A 19,333-nucleotide genomic window follows, 5' to 3' on the forward strand; every position below is an offset into this window, starting at 1 on the left:
AAAGTTAAGCCTGGAGAAGCGTTTCGAAGTGGTTGAGGTAAACAGGGAGGTATACATAAAGCAGGTTTTGGTAGGGCTTTTCAGCGAAATGGCATTCATTTTAACAGAAGGGTGGGAGCATGAGATCTGCTGGCGCCTGGCAGGCAGGGCTGTAGCTTTTTTAGGGGGTCCGCGAGGACTCCGTGCACAGAGGTAGTTAGAAGTGAAGCAGAAGAAAGTGTAATAATGGAGGCTGAGCCCCCCCAAAATGGCAAAGAATTGGTCGAGAAAGAAAAGTACAAAAAAGAAATTTAACACTTGGATCAGCTACATAAACATGCAAGGAGGTAGAAAAAGAGCGAAATGGCTAGAGATAGAACAGCAGTTGAAGGATGACAAAATAGGTGTGTACGCCCTTTGCGAGACTCATCTCAGGGATCTACAAGATCCGCCGTTTATAGAAGCCTACGTCTGGGAAGGGTGCAACAGAACGAGAACGGAAAAAAAGGGTGGAGGGGTAGGTATGTTCATACACCAGAGAACAAATTGGCAAAGAATTAAATCATCTTGTAAAGAACATATCTGGGTTTCAGGAACAATTGCCGGCATAAGGACATGGCTAGGGGTAGTTTATTTAGGAACAGGACATCAATGCAGGCAAGAAAACAGGGATCTTGTTGAATGTCTCAGTGACGATATAAACCAGTTTGGAAACGGGGCCAATATTATTCTACTGGGGGACATGAACGGCCACATCGACGATCTGGATGGATACACGGATTGTAACGGGAAGCTAATGCTAGATTTCTGTGAGCGACACGATCTGGTTATAGTAAATAGAGAAACAAAATGTGAAGGCCAAATCACGTGGGAATTCCGCAACAGGCAGACGACCATTGACTACTGTCTAGTGTCGCAGGAAATTTATAGCAAGGTCACAAAAATGGAAATAGACGAAGAAGGGGAGTGTAGTCTGGGAAGTGATCATAAACGTATTAGTCTGCAGATGGGGCCCTTGATGAAAAGAGAAATGAAACTTAGACAAAACGTAAACGCAAACTTAAACGACGATCAAATAGTGCAGATAGCAGCAGACATAGAGGAAGCAATAGAGAAAAGCCCCATGGAAGACTGGGATTATGAACAGGTAGAACTACTCATAAGGAGGAAAATTCAGGAGGTTAAAGTAGCCAACCGCTGGAATGAAAAGAGGAAGCCACGGAGCTGGTGGAATAAGGAAATCAGGAAGCTATTGAACAACGACGGGCTGCTTCAAGGGAACACCGAATGGCAAAGAAAGCACAGGTATCTCAGGAGGAAATCGACCAAAAATGGGAATCATATCGACAAAAGGAACTTCAAGTGCGGGCCCTCGTCCAAAGTAAAATAAGACAGTCCACCGATCGCTGGATGGCTGATATACACGATGCCTCTAGAGGCGGAACAAGAAAATTCTGGAACCATATAAGCTGGCTAGGGAAAAAGAATCAAAGAAAGCAGGATCGGATTCAAGATAACGAGGGAAATTGTGTAAAGGGAGATAAAGCAGTGAACTACATTACATCAGTTATAGCTGAGTCATTTAAGAGCGATGATAGGGTAATCTCCGCAAATCAGGAAGCAACACAAGGTAGCAGAATACATAGCAGCTTAGAACTGACCAATCTAAACTGGAAAATGGCAGAAAAAAATATTCCTAAAAACACATCTACAGGAATAGATGGAATTCCGATCAAGCTGATTAATGAACTCGGTCCAAAAAGTAAGGAAACGTTGTTAAAAGCTCTGGAAACAGTCATAACGAATAAGCAAGTTCCGGACAGCTGGCGGCAGAGTAAAATGAATTTGATTTATAAAGGGAAAGGAGACAGGATGCACATAAAATCCTACAGGCCGATTACCATAACATCTGTTACGTACAGATTAGCAATGCAGGCGGTGAAATTAAAGGTGCAAGCATGGGTTGAAAGTAACAAGATACTCGGAGAACTTCAAACGGCTTTAGAAATGATAGGCGCTTAGATGATAGCCTGTTCGTGCTTACCCAATGCATCGAAATATCTAGAGTGGAAAATAGACCTTTGTATTTGGCCTTCCTGGACATAAACGGGGCGTACGACAACGTAAGCAGGGAACTTCTGTGGAACATATAAAAATAAGAAGGTATCGGTTATGAGATAATAGAGTTCCTACAGTAAATATACCGGGATAACAAAGTAGAAATTACGTGGGAAGGGATAAGAAGTACGGAGGATGTCAAAGTATGCAAAGGATTAGGACAAGGCTGTCCTCTATCACCGGTGCTGTTCATGCTTTATATGGTAAACCTGGAACGGAGGATACAAGACAGTAACCTAGGTTTTAACCTGTCATATAGATTAGGTGGAAAGGCGGTAGAGCAGCGCATCCCCGGTTTGATGTATGCAGACGATATTGTGCTGCTAGCTGAGAGTCTGCAAGAATTGCAAACTCTAGTTAAGTATTGCGGAGACGAAGGGGACGCTCTAGGCTTCAGTTTCAGCGCAGTTAAGTCGGGTCTGATGATTTTCAACGGCTCAACTGATCAGGGTCTTAAAACACAAGGCCTTGAAATATCTAGAGTAGCAGAATATAAATATCTGGGGGTATGGGTAAACGAAGGATTGGCATACATTGGAAAGCATGAGCAATCACTTAAGGCCAAAGGGCGAAGGAATGCCGGGATAATGAAGCATAAGGCATTGTGGGGATACAATAGGTATGAGGTTTTGAGGGGTATTTGGAAAGGAATTATGGTGCCCGGACTTACTTTCGGAAATGCGGTTTTGTGCCTAAAATCAGAGGTACAGTCGACATTAGAAACAAATCAGAGATCCGTCGGATGATTAGCACTAGGTGCCCACGGCAAAACTACAAATGAGGCGGTACAGGGAGATATGGGCTGGGCATCTTTCGAAGTACGGGAAGCTCAGAGTACAATATTATATGAGGAACGCCTGAGGAAATTGGACAGTAACAGATGGGCAGCTAAAGTATTTAAATACCTGTACCTAAAAAGCGTTGACTCACAATGGAGGAAAAGAACTAGGAAACTAACTAGTAAGTATGCTAGTAACAAGGACGAAGAAATAAAGAGCATTAAGCAACAGGTGAAAAACACAGAAGGTAAAAATTGGATAAATTCGATGGAAAAGAAACAGAGTGTGGAATTATACCGAAAGTGGAAAATGCAGATCAGGAAGGAAGATTTCTTTGATAACTCAAGAGGCAGTGCCCTACTTTTTGAAGCTAGATCAGGGTGCCTTAGAACACGCAGCTACAAAAAGAAATTTAACAATGGAGATGACGCATGTGCTGTATGTGGAAACTCCAGTGAAACAATTGACCATATTATACTCGAATGTAATGGTATCCATCCGGAAGTTGGTGCAGGCGCAATCACTGTTCCTGAAGCTCTGGGGTTTAGAGATAACAGTGGCCGGGTGAATAAACCGGCGGTGGAAACTAGCAAAAAACGACTGGTAGATTGGTGGCTTAAAAGCAGAGAAGTGACATAATGTTAGTAATGTAGGAACAAAATTTAATAAATAGAGTGATGGTTTAGTTAACCATTCTAATCAATAATTGGGATACAGGGAGAAAAATGAGCATGATAGCTACTGCTACCACCCCGTTTCAAAGGGGACGCTCCTATATTCCATCCATCCATCCATGCAGAGCTACCTGGAAAGGAGAGCCTGCAAGAGCTGGACACCCCCACCTGTGGGGCTGTCATAGCCGCTGGAGCCTGGCCCGTGCAAGGCAGGACCGAGCCGTCGGTGAATAGGAGGGTGCTGCCTTTGCACTCTTCAATCAGGGCTGCGGCGGCCTGGCCCAGGGCAGCAACAGGGGAGCGGCGCTTGATGACCCCCTCCAGGTCGAGGGTGACCTGCAAAGGAGGACGTGTTGGCGGAGGAGGGAGGATGGAATACCCTAGGGTTGTTCCGATGAGGTCCTTGTACACAGCCGTCAGTTGTCCCATCCGTGAATGAGGGGCGCTGCGCAGCCGTGCCAGGAGTTAAGCTCCGTCAGGGACGGGGTGAAGGCGGTCCACGTGAGTGAGGCTTCTCTGGAGGAGCTATAGGGTCAGGGGGTAGACACCGGCTTCTGCCAATGTTTCCGCAATCATAGAGCGCTGCGTTGCTCCCAGCAGGTGTCGGATCCATTTCCTGCGTGCTCCGTGCAGGATGTTCACTCTGGTGGGCCTGAGGAAAACAAAAGTGAGAGCATAGAGAATGGAAGAGGTGGCAGCCGCCTCAAACAGCCGGATCGCCCATGATGTTGAGCAGCCGTTGCCCCCTGCGAGAAGACGTTGGGCTGCTAGGCCAACCCGGTTCAGATGACCCAGGTAGGCCTTGTCTGCAGGGATCCATGTGAGGTGGTGATCGATCACGAGCCCCAGGTACTTGACCTGGCATCTCCAGGGCAGACTGGTGCCGTCAATCACCAGGGTGGCTGCATGGGCTGACGCTCGTGCTCCCGAAGGATGAACCACGAGGGCCTCCGACTTTGCGGCAGAGAGCTTGAGCCCCCTGTCGAGGAGGAACTGCTACACGGAGTCGAGGGCTCGTTGCAGGGCTTTCCTAGCAGAGATCATCCGCCTCCTTGGGGCCCGGACCCAGAGCGCCACGTCGTCGGCGTAGAGCGAGGGCAGCACTCTGTGGTCCAGACCTTGTTTGATGGCGCTCGGGAGACCAGCCAAGACCAGGTTGAACAAGAAGGGGCTGAGAACAGACCCCTGGGGCACTCCGGTATTGATAGGGCGAGGCGAACTCAGGGTCTGACCAACCCGGACCTGCAAAGAAAGGTTTGATAGAAAGGCTGTTATAAAACGCCGCAGGTTACCTGTGGCTCCCAGGTCGTCCAGAGCCTGTTGGATGGCCTGGTGTGGTAGATGGTCAAAGGTGGACTCGACAGCCAGGAGGGCGAGGAGGGCGACGTCTCCCACGTGCTTGCCTCTTCCAAGGTGGACACCACGTCCGCTGGAGTCCGCAGTGCACCTGTGTCTCCGGAACCCGGACTGGCTCTCGGGCAGAAAGTGTTTCACCCGGGCAATCCAAGAGAGGCGCTCCAGGGTTACGGACTCCATGGCCTTGCAGGCTGCGGATGTCAGGGACACGGGGTGGTAGAAGGAGAGCTGCTGGCGGGGCTTCTTTGCCTTGAGGATGGGGACCACGATGGCCGTAGTCCAACTCTCGGGAAGGATGCCGCTCTCCCAGATCTCGTTGAGCACCTGCAGGAGGCGGGCCTTTTCTGGGGCGTCTAGGTTGCGGAGCATTTGGAGGGTGATGCCATCTGCACCTGGAGCCGTATTTTTCTTGGACCGGTTGAGGGCCCGAAGAAGCTCGTGGGTGCATGGTGATGGGATCCGAGCACTGGGCAGTGACCTTGAAGATTGCTGCGGCAGGGAGGGAGTGGCGGGTCTGAGGCTCACATAGCGGAGTCTGATGACTACGACAATACGACTGGATTAGAAGGGATAACCGGTGGGACGTCGCCATACTGGACAATGTGAAATTTTACCTGACATACGTTACCTGCTTGTGGTACGTACAGTAACCGCGAGGCAAACTTCACCACGTGTTCTACCTTCAAATGCACCTTTTCTGACATTTTCTGGCGATCTGCCGTGCGGAAGCTGCGAGCTAAAGGCTAGCTGCAAAGTGAATCCTTCACCACTCAACACCACTCATATCGAAGGCATCATCGATTTCTGTATACATGTGGATTATTAGCCTATGCCTGAGGCTAATAAACCTATTAAAATAAAGTATTAAACCTGTTTTGAAATTATTTGATGAAGGCGAATTCCAAGATTTTATTGTTTTGATTTCTACCGCCGGCCGTTACGAGCACGTTCACGCTTTGCTAGAGCTAATATGACCGCCGCAAGAAACAGCGCACTCTGGCTCGCTTCCTAGCCTCGCTGTGTCGGACGATAGCATCTCGATCGCTGCTGGCCGAGAACAAAGAGTGTGTGCGAGCAAGGGCACGAGAGCTCTCGTTTATTCACTGCTTTCAGAAACGTCTCTCGAACCTGTACCGTATACCCTTAGAGCTGTTATTTGCGAGCAAGTATCTGAAGTGTTACCACTGTTATGATCGGGCTTTTAGCCGCGGTTCCTGCAGCGGTCGACGACTGGAGCCGAGCGGTTGACGGCGAGCGCCTGATGCCCCTTACAAGCCAAGGTGCTGCGCCTCAGGGCTTCGGCCCTCTGATCTAGTACCTTTGCGGAGAAACCTCGTCGTCAGGTAGCGTCGGGCTTGTCTGACTCTAGTAGTGGCCAGACTTCATGGCGCCTCAACACCGTCGGCACCGGAGAGGCGCGTCCGGCTCCTCTCCTCCCTCGCGCCTCTTGATTGATTGATTTATAGGAAGGGAAAGACACCGTAACTGTCTCACTTGTTTTCTGTGGACACCTCAACTGCGCCGTAAGGGAAGGGAGGAAGGTGGGAGTGAAAGTGGAAAGAGAGAAAGAGGAGCCGTAATGGAGGGCTACGAAGTAATTCGACCACCCGGGGATCTTTAACGTGCGCTGACATCGCACAGCACACGGACGCCTCTTCTCCCTCGCGCCTCGACAAATCCGTGGCGGAAGCCCAGCGCTGTCACTATTGGGCCTCATCGCCCGCCGCCAACAACTGCGTCCGGATTGGACAGTTCGAATACCAGCGGGTTTCTGGCCCATAAAAGAAGGCGCGCGGCCGGTGGTCGGGTGAGACTGTCGTGAGCGTCGTCGCGTTTAGTGCTTCTCGCCTGGAACGGACGCGGCGCATTCTCCCTGGCCGTCGCTGTGCGAAGACAGTCGCGTGAAGCCAGTAACTCCCCGTGACGATATTTTTGTGCCTTATACCATGAATAAATATTACATTAATTAACCTTTCGTTCACCTCATCTTCTGGACCCGGAGCCTTAATTCCCGGACAGGACCAGAATCGTGACACCACCTAGCTGGTAGTCCACAAGCTCTTGTTGCGACGCCGCTCACATACGTACTAGGCCGATGTCGTGACGAAGACCATAAGCCGACACATTTGTCCAGTTCTTCCTACACCACAGCCCGTCGATCGCCTTTCCTTCCACGTAGCCGCGCGTCCTTTCCTCAAGTGGAACTTTGGTGCCCTTGTGGCGAGCTTCTTCCTTCTTATGCAAGTGGTGTTTGCTGTTGGCGTTCTGCGTCACTGCCGATGCCGTCGCCGTGTGTTGTAGAGCTGTGCATGGGCCGGCCCGATAGCCCGTAGCCCAGGCCCGGCCTGAGTCCGAGGACTTCCGAGCGGCCCGATGGCCCGTACCTGGCCCGGCCCGCGGGCCGGGCTCGGGCCGCTCGGAAGTCCTCGGGCTCAGGCCGGGCCTGGGCTAAGTTATATCTGTCTCGGCCGGGCCGGGCCAGACATCACGATCACCAACACATGCAACTTTTGCGTCTAGAATGCACAGCATTTCCCCGCGTCTTCCCCACGTGAGACCTTCCGATTTCTTCTCGGCGTCGACCCGCCCTTCCTCCCCACCTCCTCGCCGCGAACGGATATTTGTTAGCCGTTAGTGACCGAGCAGAGGGGCTGCTTGTAGGCTACTTAGTTTCGAGTTTCGCATCTCCGCTTTGGTAACATCGCTGCTAATGTTTATATTATGTTTCAAGATTCGCGCTTGCTGTCGCCTATCAAGCTTCTCTGCTATGACTTACTCGACAGGACCTCGTTTGAAGCAGGACACAGCTAAAAGCATCTGCGGTGCAAGTTTCCTCTTGTTTCTCTTGTGAAAAGTTGTCGTTAGAGGCTCACGGTGAGTCAGGCGAGCTCACCGAGTAATTGACCCCAAAACCAACTCCTTGTTTATATTCAGAGCTAGCGCACTTTTGGGGACACAAACAAGCTGCTTACAGAAAACTTGCTTTGCTACCAAAAAACGTGTTATCATTCCAGCCACAAGTTCTAGCACCGAAAGAAACTTCAGCGCTACCGTCGGGTTCATTATCCAGAAGAGCCGCAAATGCCCCAATTTAATGCATCACGTGTTGTTTTCGCACAATAATTTAATTCTACATACGTGATGTGCCTCAACATATCCAGCAAATTTCCTATTTCAAACGTGAGAACTCAACATTCCAAGATCTTCGATAAAGCTTATCGTACTGAAATCACTATTTATTTTTTTTTTAAAGCTTCAACTGCAATTATAGCATGACGGGCTGGGCCCGGATGGGTTGGGCCGGGCTCGGGCTCAAAATTTCCGCCCGTGCTCACCATTAGTGCGTCGCAACCTGCGGATAACCCACGACTCGGGCCTACGTGGCTACTCAGCCTCTATAGCAAATCCATCGTCGCCTAATCACCTTGGTACCTCTACTCGCCGCCCGGATGCTCGTCGCTGTTCGTTTCCGACGCGTCGCTCTCTTTCTTCGCTGCTTCGTCACTGTTACGCCCCAGGAAAATAATTACCATAGTTCCTGGCTCAGGAATTTCGTTTTAGTCCACAAATGCCTAGCTTCGTTCTGTCCCTGTGAATGTGGTTGAGAATTTCGTACGCTAACACTTTGGCATTTTCACTGATTTCATCGGTGTCAATTTCAACAGCACTTCCGATATGGGAATGTATCGAACCCGGAGATATCGAGCATTTAGAATATCCCCGTGAAAACCCCATGCAAAGGCATAGGTGTGGCGTTCACCTTCCGTTCAGCAGAACATTCTATATAGCGAACTGCGCGCCGTGTCCCTGCAAGGGACGCTTCTCCTAATTCTGCCACGCATAGTGTTCGTGCGCGGAGACCGGTCAGCTGCGCATCCTTGGCACAGCATTAACGCTGTAAAACCGCTGTACAAGGTGAACATCGAGCCAAAATGAAAATGGCCTTCATCCGGCATGATTGCTTCAACGTGACACTGCTGTCATGCGGGGAAGCTGAGGTCCTAGTTGTACGGTGAAGCCAGCCTTGCCGCCCCAAGGCTTGCGGCGGCTCTGGCGTGACCTGATTCACTGCTGAAGAAATCTACCGTATTTAAAGAAAGTTATTTTTACGCTTATAGTGTGCCAGCAACATAATTAGACCTCTTATGATCAGCAGTGGCTTCTTAGGGCGCCTAGCAACCGGGAATTGTCGGGGAAATTTCATGCACCGGGAAAAATCGGGGAAACCATCAAAAATTTCGCCAAGTCAGGGAAAATGGCAAGATATATTCTGCAGTGCATTTTCATATTAAGCTAGCGCACAGCAAGTATGTTATTTATGCAGATTCCTTTTTGTTTGTTTTCGCTGAGCGAGCGGCCCCAACTGCGGCCGCAAGGCGAAGCGCGATATATATTACTTTGATGCCAGCGCAAGGCTGAGCTGCCACAATAGTAGAACCAATACGCACGTGAGTTGGGTGCTCAACAAAATATGCGGAAACGCTGCGTGAGAGTAGTACGCGCCAAAAAGCAGGAATAATCGCGCCGGCAGCGGCCAGCGCGAAAGTGATCGGCGAACTAAGTTACAGGCGAGGTCCGTTGTGACACTCCAGCGTTTGACCGCTCACGTCTTCGCGATCTCACCGCAGGTTCCGCGCCCCGTATGCGCAATAAAATTGCTTAACACTTTCATGTCCACAATCGCGAACTCGGTACCGGCATCGCATTCCGCGCTGACGCCGAGGTCAGTGGCGTTGCAAGGCGGTGGCGGTCCGCACCGGGTGCAGCTCTCAGGGGGGTGTAGCTGGGCAGTGAGAGGGAAGAAGCGGCGGGGGCGAAATGAATTATTGTGTAAAGGCGCGCATTGTTGCCGCTGAGACACTGACTGGCAAGTGTGATCTCGCAGAACTTTTCTGTTGTGAGGAGTGCTTGAAAACACATGGCTTTGTTTATGCCAGAGACTCCACGCCATTTTAACGTTGGACCGGGCCTGCGTGTACCCTGGAAATACCAGTATTAACCCGGTACCCATCGGAAACACCTGCGCAGGAGCATGCGCCGCATCGCCTCTTTTTGTGTATGTGCAGTTCACTCTCTTTTCCCTAGCGCGTACCGCAGGCTGTCTCGCCGGCAGTCTTTTCTCTTGTTCGTTTATCTCGCTCCTCGGCCCAGTCACACATCCGTCTCACTTTCAAAACGCCGAAAGGCACTGTCGGAATACCTGTTGCTCAGTGGAATGGCAAGTCTGATCACTACGCGCTGACTAGAAAGAATATATATATATATATATATATATATATATATATATATATATATATATATATATATATATATATATATGAAGGAAAGAAGACAACAGTCGGCGAGGCCAAGGAAAGCGTTGGGGATGGTATCTTTATGTCATTTTTTTTTAATGTTTACTTCGATAACCACAGAAATTAGTAATAAATTTCTGTGGTTATCGAAGTAAACATTAAAAAATAAATGACATAAAGATACCATCCCCAACGCTTTCCTTGGCCTCGCCGACTGTTGGCTTCTTTCCTTCATGTATTATAACGAGCACCCTCATTTCCCCTAAATATATATATATATATATATATATATATATATATATATATATATATATATATATCGTGGAAGAAGGCAAGGTCGAGACGGCAAGGCAAGGGATGCCGTGTCTAGTATTTTACTCCGATGACAAAACCCAGGCGCGCGCCGCGGGACGATGATGATGGTACGTACAAATGAAACAGGAAGATCATGGCATGTACAAATTAAAGAACGTCCACAGAAGGCTCACACAATCTGCCCGGGGGGTCGGAAGCGGCCAGCCTGGCCGCTCCTAACTAACCGATGCATCGCGGCGCACAAATGGTTTCAAGCGAGACACATGAACAATTTCAGTTCCACGGTGGCGTCGATCAGCTGGGGGATTAACAGGCGTCACTTTGTAGTTCACTGGGGAAGTTTGGCTTATGACCTCATAGGGACCTACGTAGCGCTGGTGGAATTTGTCACTAAGGCCAGGGGTGCGCAATGGTGTATAAAGCAGTACTTCGTCACCAGGACGAAAAGAGACCACTCAATGTGTAGACTCATAGCGAGTCTTGCGGTCTTCCTGGCACGTTGCCGTGTTGAGGCGGGCAAGATGACGGCATCTGGCCACACGAGATAAAAAATGGGCAGGTACTGATGTGGAGTAGTCGGGCGTAGAGAAGAAGGAAGCGTCGAGAATTGTAGTGGGCGGACGGCCATAAACAAGAAAAAATGTAGAGTAACCGGTAGTTCGCTGTACTGCTGTATTCTAGGCGAATGTGACGGATGATAGAACAGTATCCCAATTTCGATGATCTGGTGTGATGTACATGATCATGTCCGACAAGGTGCGATGAAATCGTTCAGTGAGACCGTTAGTCTGGGGGTGGTAGCTTGAGGTTGTCTTGTGAAGGGTGGATGACGCGTGAAGAACTTCGGCAACGACTTTCGATAAGAAGGCTGTACCGCGGTCACTTAGGAGCACCCGAGGAGCGCCATGACGCAATACAATTGATCGCAAAAAGAAATTTGCTACTTCTTCAGCGGAACCAGTCGGTACAGGTGCTGTCTCAGCGTAGCGTGTGAGGTGGTCGACAGCCGTTATAATCCAATGGTTACCCCCATCGGAGAGAGGTAGGGGACCATATAAGTTGATGCCGACTACGTCGAATGGCGTGACGGGACAAGGAAGAGGTTGTAGAAGGCCAGCGGGCGTAGAAGTCAGCCGTTTGCGACGTTGGCACAGAAGGCAGGATGCGACGTATTTGGCAACGGTGGAAGATAAGCCAGGCCAAAAGAATCGTTTTCTCACGCGGTCGTAGGTTTTGTCAAAACCAAGGTGACCTGCAGTAGCGTCATCGTGGAGAGCCGCCAGTATACGTGGGCGAAGCACGCGCGGCACGACTGGGATCCAGCGAGTTCCATCGGGGCAATACACATAGCGGAGTAGGATGCCATCTTCGAGCTTGAAATTGCGAAGCTGTCGGCGAAGCCTAGCATTGGGCGGGTCCGAAGCGCCGATAAGGCGGTCAATGATAGGACGGCAGTAGGCATCGTCTTATTGCTGTGAGCGGAGAGCGTGCTTGTTCTCAGAGTCGTCAAAACAAACGGTTGTGATATACATCGGGCAAAGAGACGGTCGGCCCTGGTCAGAGGTGGAAATGCATTGGGAAGAAAAACAGCAAGTTGATTCCGAAAGGGGACAGCGAGAGAGAGCGTCGGCGTCTTGGTGTTGGTGACCAGATTTATAAGTGACGTCGAAATGGTATTCTTGCAGGCGTACACTCTAAAAAAAAAGAGTGTAAAAGGAGGGTAACTTCGGGATTTATGCTATCTGAAACCGCATGGCTTAAATATACCCTGCGCAATCACCCGCACGGAAGACGTTAGTCTCTCTCGCATGACTTTACACCATTTCGTCCCTGCAGCTCAAGCAAAAAAAGTTTGCCGCTTGTTTCTTCTTTTTTCTTTTTATGATGGTAACCGGTTTCAAGCTGGGTGCGGCTGTGTTCCTACTTCCCGTCCGATGTCCTTTCAAGAGCTACCACAAAAGGACCCCTCGTTTTTCCCCGGAGGAGGTGGGGAATCGTCGAAAGTTGGGAGCATCTTATCTTCTTACAAAAAGTGGTGCCTCCCCCCTTCACCCCCCCCCCCCGACACCCGTCCCGTCTTTTGACTCCTACGCGAGCTTGACCGTGGAGAGAGCAAGGCCGAACTCAGAACAAGGGCGGACAGACAAGTGTGTACGCTGCAAAACAGGGAGAAAGGGGAGGTGAGGGGGGAGTGGTGGTGAGACGAGAAGCGAAGCAGTTGCTTTTTAGTTTTGTTGCTTTTATTCTCAACGCAGCGTCACGTGTTCGTAGTTGCTTGAGCCTGCCTGCGTTCCCTGCGGCTCTGCTAGTCCGAGAAGACGACCACGGCGATTGCCGCACGAGTCAGCGTTCGTGCTCTTTGTCGTTGGTACTCATCTGTGTTTTTAGAAAAGTTCGGTTGCTCTCAGCGATTATTTCATCGAGTGCGCTCATCGATGCCTCACTATGAAACGACTTCGTGAAAGTGTGAACTTCGGAATGAAACGGCGGATGGCTGGTCGTCGCGGTGGTGGCGTTCCAACGGATCCTTGGCGCCAAATTTCAGCCGCGCATGTAAGTGACGTTTTACATTTCGTTTTACGTGTTTTTCTCTGCTATTTAACTTGGCCTGAACATGTTTTGTTATTGCTTACGTCCGCGACGCTGCTTGTTTGTCTGTGAAACGGCCTCTGAGCACGAAGTCTTGGATCCCAACCTGAGCATACCACTCCCTCAGTTCAGACTGGAGGAGCGGCGCATCCCAAAATTTTTAGATGGTCACGACCTTTTTGCGGGATGTTAATGGTGCATTTTTAGTCGTCTACGACGCTCACAAGCATATCCCGCGGTCGAAAGTATGCGTCGACGAGCGCTAATGCAGTCCCGGTGATACGCATTGACGTGTTTGCATGCCGCATTATTTTTGCTCGCTGCCTACAATCGATTCTTTTGCCAGCAACTTGTACGTTCGAAGGCAGCGCGCTTGATATCCTAAAGTCACGCTTTCAGAACGCCGATTTAACCCCGCAGTTTTGAGCTGATGGCGTCGAGACCAGAGGTGGGACCGAGCCGATTCGTGTACATGTATACTGTCGCAGTGACGCAATGTGCAGGAAAGACATTTCTCACGCTTTTTTTTTTTTTTCGCTGCAGGCTCAAGTCCTTCGTCTCGTCTGCGCAAGAACGTAGACTGTCGTTTCTTCAAAGAATTTGAAACTGGTCTCTGCTATCCGTGCTGGTAAGTCCAAAGCATTGTTTCCGTCCAGAAAGGGGCGTTTAAATTGACACGCGCACTTTTGTGGCACATATTGCTGATCACTGACATCTGCCTCAATGTATACTGCTTGGGATTCTCGTCGGAGAATATTTATGTCGCGTGCCATGTGTGTGTCTCCTTGCGTGTTGCCATTTTCGCTCATGCCGTGCAATATGGTGCACGCCCAGACAGTGACTTATCAATTGAGTTTCATTGTGTTTGAGGGCGTGTGCGAGTAAATGGTGTTATTTAACTTGCTGATCACTTATGTTAAAAACTGATAATAAATATTGGACTCGATCAAATCACTTAACAAGTGAAAAATCTGGGTTAGCTGGTGATCAGATGTCTTCAGCATTGAAGCAAACCATGTGTCACCCCTTCTCTGCTTTAAGACTGACTTTCTTTTTGTAATCGGTACATAAAAAGACCAGCGCAAAAAAAAAATAATAATTACGGGGACAAAGGAACAAAAAATGACAGGACGGGCACTGAAATACGTTTTGTGTTCCTTTGTACCTGTTTTCTTTTTTTTCGCTGGTCTTTTAGGGTGTAAGTATGAACCAACTAGCCCAAACAGCTATTTTGATTAAATGTGCTAATTTTCGTTAGCGAGCTAAGGAAAATTTTTATATCACTAATATTTTTCATTTGGGGATTTGCTATAGTTTCTACTCAGCTATTTCCATTCTGAACTTTTCAGCCTCCTGACCCATAGAAAGGAGGCTATGCCTGACCAACAACAACACATTCTTTTCCTTCTGTAGTTTCTGTTGTCAGACATTGTGTTATACTCATTACTACAATTCACTGGTACTGAGACATTCCCTCATTGAAGTTAATGTGTATTGTCATTGTGCTAGCAGTTTGTCATAAATCTGCTATTCTAGTTTATTTAAGCAGTTATTTCGACTGTAAAGAGGTGGCAGATATTGTTACAGATATATCTAGGAACAGGAGTTGTAGCTTTTAAGCTCATTGTCAAAATATTTGAGTCATTGTTGTGGCATGTGTGGTGCCATTATTTTTTGTACTATAGTTATGTATGTACTAGTTACAAGTATCATGCTAATGTTATGAATGATACCTTTGCTGCAGCGTACCTGCCAGTAGGAGGAATACGGTGTAGAAGTGCTGTTACTCCTGCTTCTAAAGATCAACCTGCTTTCTTCAGCGCTGGACGACTACTTACGGCAAGATTTGTGTGGTATGTATTTTTCGACATAGCTGTGGCATTGTGGTCTGTTCATTGTTGCTTTATGTCTATCAAAGAGCATATTTTTCGATGCTGAGGAGCAATAGCCCTGGCATTACATTGATTTTGGAACCATTCAGTGCTATTGAGCAAGTTAGCAAGGGAGGAATTTTTTCAGTATGTAATCGATCTGAACATGTTGACTTCTTTTTATTGAGTGAGCTGTTAATGTATGCCTCTTTTCTTTTTTTCTTCAAAACCTAATATTTAAATTGTTTACACTTGGTTCTCAGCAGTAAGGTTATGTTCTCTGATGGGTGTAATTTTCAACAACTCACATGCTCTTATGTTGCTAGGTATGTCCACAATAGAATGAAACTAAAAATGAAGTACTGCAGGTGATATGTAATGGACGGTATTTTAGCACTTTCAGCTTTATTGTTTCTTTTGTGTTCTTTATATTGTTTTGTGCCATTTGTACTCAGCGTATTTTCCTTGTGTTCCACCACTACCATTTAACAAATATATATATATATATATGCCCCCACCCCTTATGTCATGTCTATGGGCCTATAAAGGGAGAATGAATGAAATGAAATTTGCAGTACAATTAGAACTGGATTGTGCAGCACAGTGGACATGTCTGTGGTAGAGGATAATGGTTGAATGGCTAATCAACCAAAATTGACTTAACTTTTGCATTTTAATTTTAGGGGACAGTATTATATACCAGAAATGAGGGTCCCCAATATTATAGGTGAGCCCAGTTCTTAAATTTTCTGAAAGAGCAATGTAGTTCAAAATACTGAACAAGGAAAGGCGTATTTGAAAACTATTGTCTTGCTTTCCCACATTGCATGTAAAAAATGTTGCTGCACTTGGTATTGTTGCCAGAATCATGTTAGCTTCTTCTGCATCATCAAAAACACAAAATATGTCTATATTATCTGAATAAGAAATGTCAGCAACACCCTTTTTTAGTTATGTAATGTGGAAAAACCAACTTACAAAGCTTTTAAAGGAATATTTTTGATGCTCATTATGTTAGACCACATAGATGATTAGGAGGGTTTTAGGCCTAGGCTCACTCATTAATAGCCTTCAATTTTGCAGTTTTCATATTGCCTCTTATAAACAAAAAGAATAGATAATTAAGTCTAATCCTGAAGCTGTACCAGGTACCCAAAGTCCACATTGCTGCACAACCCACCGGCAGAGACTGCACGGGTGTCTCTTCATAGTTTATGATTTGCAATCTGTAAAGGTAAAGAACATAATCTTCGAGAAATTTGTTGTAAACACTTTTTAATAATCATTCTTGTATAATATTGGTCAGCATTTACAATTTCATTAGTTAGGCATCTAAAGAGATAAGCAGTTGACAGTTCTGGCAAATTTTGCAGTTTATGAGAAGTTTTATTCCTGCTGCATGTGCTGCGAGCATTACATGAAACAGCAATACATAGAATCTCAAGCTTTGTGGTTTGTTCAAGGAATTATAGGGGTATTGAAGTGTATTGTTTTTTGCCTCCTGAGCAAGATAATGTAGTTTTGAAGTGAAACGGCAGTCTCGAGAAGTTTTTGGCATCGGCATAAGCTGATGTGTGGTGTGAAACTAGCAATGAACTTATGTAAAAGTTGCATTTTATTGTCATGCTTTACATAATTCTGCATCTGTGACATCACTGCAGTAATGCACATGTGCAGAAGGTGCTTTGGATGTGCCTTGCTATCATTGCTCTTTTAGCATGAAATGTTCCATCTTTCAGAAGTGGTATCCCGCATTTTATAAGGCATAGCCTCTGTGGTATATTCATGCCTTTTTCCAGGAATGTAAACTGCACTAAAGGCAGAAACAATAGAATGGCCTTAGACATACCCCTGCAGGAGCAAGCTCTGCAGGAACAAGCTTCATTCGTTATATTCATGAGAAATGACAACGAATGCAAGAACAAAAGAACCTCCCCCCATCCCTCCTCCCCCCCCCCCCCAAAAAAAAAAGAAGAAGAAGAGATTTGCAGTTGGCACTTGTGATGGATGATCAGATGACTAAAGACAGTGTAGTCTCAGGAAAACATTAACACTATAGGCAACATAAGATAATGTCATGAAGGACCAGAGACAGTGTTTTCTAGGAGGGTGAGACCATAGTGACTAGAAACAAGACCACTGGTATGGTCAGGTGTGAAAGCAAACTATAATGTTTGGGTGTTGGAGTGGAAACCAGCAAACAACAAAGGTGAAAGTGAAGGTGATAAAACAAAGTTTAACATAAAAAGCTAATGATAAAAAAAAGGAGAATTGCACATATGAACGAGTAGAGGGAGGGGTTTTTTAAATCACATCTTTTGCCTTTATTAGGCTAGCTTCTATTTTATCAATATGTTTTCATTCATATTTCTTTAAATAACCCTCTGGGTAGTCCAACATCAGTGATGCCTATGGCTTGACCCTGCTCCTAACAAGAATATGTCTCATTGTATATTGTGTCTTATTGAGCATATTGTCAATTTTTTCTGAGATTGCAATGTGCTAGTTGTCTATGTGTATGTTAGTGGCACAGGTAAAGCTCAGATTTGGAGAATTTTCATTGATCTATATATTGTGTGATTTCACAATTCTCATTATATAAACACTTGGAAGCCTGTACTGGTGCACTATTTCCATCTGTCTTCCTTTTTACTTGCCCTTTGTGCAGTGTTATTTTTATATGTGAATTAATTACTCCATAAGCATGTTTTGTGAGACTTTCTTCGTGAGTAACTGATTACAAGTTCTCTTTTCTATGCAGGTCAAATACGTGGTACATCCCTGCCCTGACTGTGCGGAGAAGATTATCCAGTCCCTTGCTGCAACTTCGGTGTATAATGAGGTAAAATAAACACCATGGTATGTTATCTTAACCGATTGTTCTGTAAATTCTTTTTGTTCACTCTGCAACATAACTTACGGCTTGAATACAACATGACACAGCCTACCTCACCTGAAACATTGCTCACTGTCACACTCCAGACGACACAAAGATATTGCAATGTTTCAACATAATCTTTCCTTCCAGAAAATCTTGAAATGTATTGGTTAGCTTTATTCCTGCTTCCAGTGACCAAGTTTACGATGCAGATTGGTAATAGTACTCTTGTGTGGATAGCATATATATACCACAAGATGATGCTTAGATACCCTATGTAATATGGCATTACTTTAAACTGCTTGGAGGGCAACGTTATCCTTCTCCTGGTGGTATAAGCTTGCACCATAAAGGTGCAAAACTTTGTGCTCTTTGTCGTAATATAAATTTATACTCTAAAATGGTAACTTTGCACCTGTACATACAGGATAAGCTTACGTTGTCAAGGTGTAAACTTGCACCTTTGATGCAAGGGTATGCTTATGCCATCGACAGACTAAAACATAGGCCTTTATGAAAGGTGCAACGTTATGCCTAGGTAGAATACAGTTACACTGCTTGTGAAGGTGCAAGTTTATGCTACCAGAAGCGTAATGTTACACTACATGCAATGGTATAAATACTTAGTCTTCCAAGACACAGCGTAACCTTACCCCAAAAAGGTGTTAGCTCAGCGACAAGCAGTTTACCCCCCAAAAAGACTAAGATCACACCTTTTTTTTTTAGAGTGTAGAATCCAGCGGCCAAGTCGGCCTGTCAAATTTTTGAGAGAAGACAACCAGCAAAGAACATGGTGGTCGGTCACAACTGTGAAGTGCCGACTGTATAGGTAAGGGCGAAATTTTTGGACAGCCCAGACGACGGCAAGACACTCCTGCTCGGTAATGGTGTAGTTTTTCTCAGCTGGAGTCAAGGTCCGACTGGCAAAGGCAATCCCTTCCTCACGCGATGTTGCATCACACTGCAGAAGTACAGCGCCAAGACCGTGACCACTGGCATCGGTGTGCAGGATAGTTGGAGCGCTATCGCTGAAGTGGCCAAGAACAGGAGCTGATGTAAGGGCGTGCTTTAGGTCATTAAAAGCAGTTTTGCACTGTTCAGTCCACACGAAAGGGCTGCGTGCTTTAAGTAGCTCATGAAGTGGTGCAGCAATAGTTGCAAAATGCCTTATAAAACGCCGGAAATAAGACGCGAGGCCGAGGAAACCGCAAATCTGTAGTCCGTTGTGGACGAGCAAAGTTCAAGACCGCGATGATTTTTTCAGGATCTGGACGAATGCCGTCATGGCTGACCAGATGTCCCAATATTCTAATTTCCTTCTGTGCAAAGTGGCACTTCTTGGTGTTGAGCTGAAGGCCTGCCGAAGCGAGACAGGTGAGGACTTCATTCAGGCGCGTGAGATGGTCATTAAAGGTTGCCGAAAAGACAACAATGTCGTCCAAGTAACACAAACAGGTTCTCCATTTTAGGCCACGAAGCA

At 46.8% G+C, this 19,333-nt stretch overlaps 1 long non-coding RNA gene across 1 annotated transcript; it reads left to right on the forward strand.

Annotated features, from left to right (window-relative positions):
* The first annotated feature begins 12,575 nt into the window (after positions 1 to 12,575).
* LOC146206289 (uncharacterized) lies at positions 12,576 to 18,058 on the forward strand. Its single transcript, XR_014704423.1, has 4 exons — positions 12,576 to 13,068; positions 13,648 to 13,732; positions 14,849 to 14,957; positions 17,737 to 18,058. It is a non-coding gene; the product is annotated as an uncharacterized LOC146206289 (long non-coding RNA).
* The last annotated feature ends 1,275 nt before the right edge of the window (positions 18,059 to 19,333 follow it).

This window comes from Amblyomma maculatum, chromosome 1, assembly GCF_055883805.1.
Source record: "Amblyomma maculatum isolate TAMU_Amacu chromosome 1, ASM5588380v1, whole genome shotgun sequence".
NCBI lineage: Eukaryota > Metazoa > Arthropoda > Arachnida > Ixodida > Ixodidae > Amblyomma > Amblyomma maculatum.